Source organism: Sinocyclocheilus grahami, unplaced genomic scaffold (genome assembly GCF_001515645.1).
Source record: "Sinocyclocheilus grahami isolate Dianchi unplaced genomic scaffold, SAMN03320097.WGS_v1.1 scaffold1280.1, whole genome shotgun sequence".
In the NCBI taxonomy this organism is placed as follows: domain Eukaryota; kingdom Metazoa; phylum Chordata; class Actinopteri; order Cypriniformes; family Cyprinidae; genus Sinocyclocheilus; species Sinocyclocheilus grahami.
The window spans coordinates 244877-252650 of record NW_015506459.1 but is presented as its reverse complement, the minus strand read 5'-3'; the positions used below and the strand labels follow the sequence as shown (position 1 = coordinate 252650).

Below are 7774 nucleotides of genomic sequence, written 5' to 3'. Positions count from 1 at the left end.
CTCTCTCTCTCTCTCTCTCTCTCTCTCTCTCTCTCTCTCTCTCTCTCTCTCTGTCTCTGTCTCACTGGAGGTGTTTTAAGCTTCATCTGTTCAACCTAGTGCATTAATTATAGAGATGTGCATAACTACAGGGAGCAAAACAACTTTACAGTCAACCGCAGTTCCACTAGTGAGGGAAAGTAGATCTGGCACTTGAGAAACATAAATAGAGTTGCAATAACCACTGATAGGGGATAAACAAAACTGTGTAAAAGAATAAGTAAATACAAAAAGAGTGAAAACTAACCTTGAAGAAGATGGAGGTAAATAATCTTTTTTTATATATTATTATAAAATTTTAAGCACCAGAGCTAATTAATTTCTTGATTTTACTGAAAAATGCACTCACTGTCAGGCCATCCAAGATGTAAATGAGTTTGTTTCTTCATGGGAACAGATTTGGAGAAATGTAGCATTGCATCACTTGCTCACCAATGGATCCTCTGCAGTGAATGGGTGCCGTCAGAATGAGCTGATAAAAACATCACAACAATCCACAAGTAATCCACACGACTCCAGTCCATCAATAAAAGGCTTGTGAAGCAAAAAGCTGCATGTTTGTAATAAACAAACCTGTCATTACGGTGTTTTAACTTTAAACTGTTGCTTCATGTGATGACGGGGTGTGGTTTTTGAATTTATCACATTAAAGGAACAGTTCACTTCTAGAATCAGATTTCCTGATAATTTACTCAGCCCCATGTCATCCAAGATGTCCGTGTCTTTCTGTTTTTAGAAAAGCAAAAGAAATTACGGTTTTTGAGCAAAGCATTCCAGGATTTTTCTCCATATAATAGACTTCAACGGGAACCAATGGGATGAAGGTCTAAATTGCCGTTTCCGTGCTGCTTCAAAGGGCTCTACACGATCCCAGCCGAGGAATAAGTGTCTTATCTAGCGAAACCATCTGTCATTTTCTTAAAAAAAAAACATGTATATACTTTTTAACCTCAAATGCTCGTCTGATTACGTAATCCCGTCTGAAAGGTCAAGTGCGGTTAGCTCGTCCTCTGTGTACTCCGGTTCAGAAAGGTAGGGTAGGGCGAAAAACTCATTTTCTCCTCCAACTTCAAAATCGACCGACATCGTTGTTTTACCTTTTTTTTGTAAAGGGTGTTTGACTTTCTTTGCACATCCGCTTTGTAAATGCTGGGTCGGTGCTTACGCCTACGTCACGCGTGACCTTTCCAACATGACTACGTATGCGTTATGTCGAGCTAGTGCGCGACAAGCATTTGTGGTTAAACAGTATATAAATGTTTATTTTTTTTAAGAAAATGACTGATCGTTTCATTAGATAAGACACTTATTCCTCGGCTGGGATCGTGTAGAGCCCTTTGAAGCTGCACTGAAACTGCAATTAGGACCTTCAAGCCCGTTGGTTCCCATTGAAGTCTATTATATGGAGAAAAATCCTGGAATGTTTTCCTCAAAACCCTTAATTTCTGTGTGACTGAAGACAGAAAGACATGAACATTTCAGATGACATGGGGGTGAGTGAATTATCAGGAATGTTTTATTCTGGAAGTGAACTAATCCTTTAAGGCTAGCCTAAGTGCAGATATGTCTTTATTTTACTTTACTTTATTTTTGATATTCTTCCTTATTTTAATATTATTAATGTGCAGATCTTCATCTTAACATTAGGTTAGGGTTAGGATTTACGTTATATGGATCTATACGCACCCACTGAACTAAAAAAGGTATAAGATGGATGGATCACATCCACTTCAAACACACATTTGAAGTTTTCATTTGAGGGGGTGAATGACTTTCTGCACTGATGTGAGTCTCTCTCCATTTCTCTCTAGTGAGTTGGGGGGTTGGATGGCTGTTACCTTTAATCCAGTGAGGCGTAATAATGGCAGGCTGATGCTTGCTGGAACACTGGGATCTTGAATCACTCTGTGCGCTGAGAAAATGTTAGTCTGAATTATTGAACAAGGCCTCTCTGAAATTACGGCACAGAGCATCACGCAAGCTCCATACAACAGTATCTTTTTTTCCCAGAATAGAGAGTGAGACAGCATGACTGTGTAAAAATGAATCAAAGCACCTACAAGTGTGACACCAGACAAGGTTGCGACTGATCAACTGCTCAGTAGAGTTCATCTAAATCAATTAACTGAATTTGTTAGATTTATTTATATAGACCATTGGTGAGTCTGCAGTTTAATTTGATGGAAATGGTTTATTGTGTATATTTGTTAAACCCTATTTACTGTGTTACTGTGTATTGAGTGCTACTAAGCATGAAGGATAATCATCTGCTGACATATTATATAAACAAATTTGCTTCCTTGAGATGTTATATTTATTTAGTTTTACTGAATAATGCAACAGCAGCTGGTTATTTTTTATTTGTGCTATCATTATTAATTTCTTTATTTGTTCTTATTTTATTACTGACTGGTTACATGTCATTTTTTATTCAATTCAAAGTTTGAAATCAAGCTATCTCGTGCTACTGCACCAAAATTACCCCACTGTAAAATTAAAAAAACACTGAGTGAGCAAAAATTTGTGAGATAGCTAGTTATAATGGTAATAATGTTTACATATGTATAAAAGAAAATCTGTCATATAAATTGGTCTCTTCATTAGAAATTAGCCTACTGATTGCCACCATTGATGGACACATTTTTTTAATAATATAAAAAATATCTGTATGACATTATATTCTGCAGTTCTTCCCTGTTGCACTGAATATCTATACTTTTCAAATGATCATATCGAAGTTAGAAATTCAAATATTGTGACAATTTATTTTGTAGGCTGCCACAAGTTTGTTAAAATTTCCAAAGGGTGCCGCGACTAAAAAAGGTTGGGAAACACTGATTTAACCCATATAAAGTGGTATAAATTAATGTATTTAGGTTGATTTAGTGATATTAAATATTTTTGACATACGCAAAACCATTTAATCTTTTTTAGATTACCTTTTTTTCAGTGTGCATAATTTATATACAATAAATTGCAGATGTCAAAGATTGTAATAGGGACAATTTTGAGTTATGGTTTGATTTTTGATTTTGAAGAAGTCACTTTTGACCACTTTTAATATTCCTTTTCATAATCTTTCAAAGTGCATAATTTATGTGAATAAAATCAAATAAAAAAAAACATTAACTATATGTGAAATCAAAATGAACCCTATTAACTTTTTAATTTGCACCTGTCTGATCTTTTTGTGAACTATCGCATGTGCATGTTATTCAGAAAAAAGTTTTTATAAAAAAAATCTGAGGTCTTCACAACCTCAATCAAAGCTTCCTTTCATGCTGACATTACTTGGCATCAGCCCACGTGGACTATTGGATCATGTAAACCAGTAGCCAAATGTCTCAATTCTGGAAACGCACACTTCTCATGATCCAGTCAATCACTTATAGATCAAATTAAACCACGCTCTGCCTTTTTTTACTCTGAAATATATCCCATTGCAGAAATAAAATGGGGGGCCAACAGCAATTTTGTCACGCCCCTGGACTCTTTTTGTTGTGTTTTCCCTCCCCAGGTGTGCTGTGTTCCCTTTAATTAGTCATTCCTTGCACCTGTGTTTTCCCAATCACCCAGTGTTTAAAAGCCCCAGTCCTTTCAGTTAGTGTTTGTCGGTCCTCGAACGTCAGTCTATGTATTCCTGTGTCTCCTACGTACTCCTTGTGTTTGGATTAGTAGAAGACTGTGGTTTGAAGGTGTCTCCTCGTTTCGTGCTCCAAGTGATGTGTGACAATTTTACATTGATTGTAGATTATAAATACATTTAATATAAGGATATTTTTCAAGAGAGGTGAGTCTTTGGACAAAGGTAAAGTTCTATTTGTTTGCAGTGTTATTCTGATTGAATGTTCATGGAAGAGCATCAAATCTCATTAGTCAGCTTCTGTCAGGTGCAGAAGAAATGTGGGTCATGCGCGCACACACACTCAGTGTGTAATTGATGGGCGGGAGGAGTGTGACGGCGAGCGATTGATGCATAATGGAAGGGTTAAAGCTAAACGGCCTATATTAACACCAGTGACCTGTGAGGGACAAGTCTTTTCTCACTAAAGGATATGTGGATGTTTATAGCCAATATCCCATCTAACAAAAACATGCTCTAAGAACATTTTGCTAACGTATACCCATTAAGTTATGAAAAACGTTATTTCTTTCTGATGTTCTCTAAACATTCAAAATTACCAGGTTTTTTTTAACAATTTCTTGATTATACAAATGTTACAAGAACGTTCCATTTGATCATTTTACAAACATTGACAATGCTACCATATGTTCTGAAACAAATGGTAAGTAGTAAAAAATAAATACAATTAAAAAAAAAAATAGAATAAATAAAACTGCATGAATGATGTATAAATGTTTTAGTGCTGATGTTTTGAGAACATTATAGAAGACCTTGCCAAGAGAGAACGTTAGCCAAAGTTCTGAGAATGTTCCATGGGGTATTTTATTTGTATGTATATTACAATATGCTATAATATTATAAGAGAGAAAAAAAATCAGCAGCTGCAAAGATCGAAATAGAAAAAATAATTTATCGTTTATCCAATAATGGCTCAATTAGAGGCTGTGTCTGTGTTGATTTATGTCGTGAAAGGCAGCAGCTGAACTCTTTGGGGTGTTTTATTTGTATGTCAGCAAAGACCTACTGCAGGGAATGTTTGCCAGGACGACTGCCAGAACGCAACTTTACAGGCCTGGCATTGATCCATTACAGTTAATTTGATACACAACCAACTACAGTAGGGTATCCCGAAGTACATTACAAATACATCATCCTCTATACATCTAATACACTTTAGGGTTTAAATAAATCTGTAATAACCTCATTTTGATCCTTTATTATAAATTTCATTTATTTTCTATTTCATTAGATTTGCTGTGACTGTGAGGGTAAAGCTCAGCTGTGGACTCAGATGTATGTTTGGAGAGCTCTGGGGTGTATGACAGGGAAACCCTCCCCTGAGACTGTTTTGTCACAGACAGCTCGGAGCTTGTCTCTGCTTTCTAGACCACTAATGATCACTAGCTTCCTGTAGGACACAATAGCATAGAAATGGCCTCATTTTAGAAACACATGAGTGCAGAATGTACTAAAATTGCTTATTTTAATTAATGGTTGAGGTAATTTGGAAATAAAGAAACGGATCTAACAAATTTAGTCTTTTTTTTTTTATACTCCCCTTCATTCCAAACCATATGCTGCTTTTTCTTTTCAAAGGAGAATAAAAGATTAACATTTTGAAGAAACCAGGAATTATCAAGATCTACAATAAAAAAAAAATAGTACATACTGCACTCTTAAAAATAAAGGTGCTTCACGATGCCATAGAAGAACCTTTTTGTCTAAATGGTTCCATAAAGAACCTTTAACATCTGAAGAACATTTCTGTTTCACAAAAGGTTCTTTGTGGCGAAATAAGCTTCTTCAGATTATAAAAAGGTAAGAAAGAGATCTTTTTTTTTTTTTAAAGAACCTTTGACTGGATGGTTCTTTGTGGAACCAAAAATGGTTCTTCTATGGCATCTCTTGAAGAACCTTTTGAACCACCTTTATTTTTAAGAGTGTGCTTATGTGGTTAGTCTTAAGAAGTTGTGTGACAGCCTTGCATGAGAAACAGATCAAAATTTAAGACATTATTCCTTGCACTGTAGGAAAGATAAAATCCCTAGAAAAACAGAAAAGAACTGGCAATTTAATTTCTGGACGTATCTTAAACCTTAAAACGCCAGCACAATGCAGTGTATTGGGACACACCTGTGAAAAATCAATATAGAAAATTTTCTGACTTTTACAGACTTTTCATAGAGTATAATATTATTTACATGTGCCACATTTACACAATTTTTGATGAGATAAAGGTAAATAAATAAAGAATTTTTGTTTTAATCTATTCCTTTATATCAGACTGGGGTTCACGACCCAAACTGCAGGGGATTTGTGAGCTGATGATATAGTAATTAATTTAAAAATTTTATTAAAAATGTAAAATAAATGGTTATGATAAATAACAAAATTACTAAAAAAGGTTGAAATGTGTTATTTACCTGTATGTTATGTGACTATTAACCAAGATCAAAGAACCGTGAATGTGTTGTTAACATTATTGACATATTAAAATTTCAGGGGGTACTTCTAGTAAATATTTCAGGTAAAAGGAGTTCAGCTGACAAAAAAAAATTGTGTGAATCCCTGCTTTATATCATAAACATGTTTTTTGGCTATAGCAGTTAGCGCACATACTTTAAGTCATAGTGCTCATTTACTGTATGAAATGTGAGTTTGAACCTGACTTGTGACATTTCCTGATCAAATTACCCCCCTCCTTCCTTTTCCATAAAATTTCCTGTCCATTTAATACTATTTGAGGAAATGTATAAATGGCAAAAAATACAACAGTCATAATGCATTTTTGCTTTAGCTTAGTTTTGACCCTTTTGTCCTTACAGTGAATTATAAAAAAAATAATGCTGAGCTAATTGTGTTTTCTCAAATGCACAGTTGAGCACTCAGGGGGTCACTGAGTTCTAAGACACAGTACAGAAGTGGCGGAGGCTTTGCACAACAAACAGGCGCATACTTCTAATGTCCCAATACACTATTTATTATAGTCAGCCTATTGATTTTCTCACTGCTGTCTGTTGCTAGTGTTGACTCAACACCAAAGACTCAGCCTTTCCTGACCACAGCACATTTGTGTGTGTGTGTGTGTGTGTGTGTGTGAACTGGCAATTTAATCATGCTTCAAGTCCTTGACATGTCATTAAGAAATCAGGGCAGGTGGTCCAGACTGGAGACAGACTTCTAAACAGCTCTCTCTCTCTGTGTGTGTGTGTGTATGTGTGTGCGCGCGTTTTTGTGACAAATGAGGACATACATTTGTATAATGACAAGGGTATGACATAGGTATTACAAGGAGAAGGTGACTTTTCAGGACATTACCCCATGTCCCCACTTTTCAAAACGCTTATAAATCACACAGAATGGAGTGTACTGAAAATCTGAAATAGCACAAAGTTTCCTGTAAGGTTTAGGGGTAGGGTTGGTGTAGGGCAATAGAATATACGGTCTGTAGAGTATAAAAACCATTACGCATATGGGATGTCCCCACTTTTCACAAAAACAAACCTGTGTGTGTGTGTGTGTGTGTGTGAAGATGGCTCTATAAATCATACCCCCACCATTAAGCTCCAGAGATGCTGCTTAAAGCCAGACCATCTGACCTCTGTCCGCTTATGAAAACAGGGTTCATCTTAAACAATGAAAGGAGCATCACCATCTATTCACTCAGTGATCTTTAGTCTTTACATTCATGTTGTTTCTTATATCTTAGAATTTGGGGACATATTAAATGTTACAGTATACATTAAACATGAACAAATGTAGCATATTAATAAACACATGCATTGTCAATACCAATTGTATTTATTTATTTATTTTTGTTTATTTATATATCCATCCAAATAGCAAGTTTTTAAATCCTGGCTGGAATTTGTACATCACAATGAGACATAATACAGAAATATTAATGAAAATCTCTCAAAATCAGTCATCTATTTAGAATTTGGTAGAATCATTTGCATAGTGTGACGTGTCAGAAATATGGACTGTCTGTGTTGTGTTTTCCTCCCCATGTGCCTTCCATGACCTAGTTTTCCCTCGTGTGTCACATGCCCATATTTGGTTTCCTTCCTGTTATTGTTTCATTGAGTCCAGGTGTCTTGTCATCCCCTC

At 35.6% G+C, this 7774-nt stretch overlaps 1 long non-coding RNA gene across 1 annotated transcript in view; it reads left to right on the top strand.

The window, feature by feature from the left end:
• The first annotated feature begins 3664 nt into the window (after window positions 1-3664).
• LOC107568791 (uncharacterized) overlaps window positions 3665-7774 on the top strand; it is an 18035-nt gene continuing 13925 nt past the window's right edge. Inside the window, exon 1 of the long non-coding RNA XR_001606807.1 lies at window positions 3665-3734. This is a non-coding gene — a long non-coding RNA (uncharacterized lncRNA). The remainder of the gene's footprint in view (window positions 3735-7774) is intronic.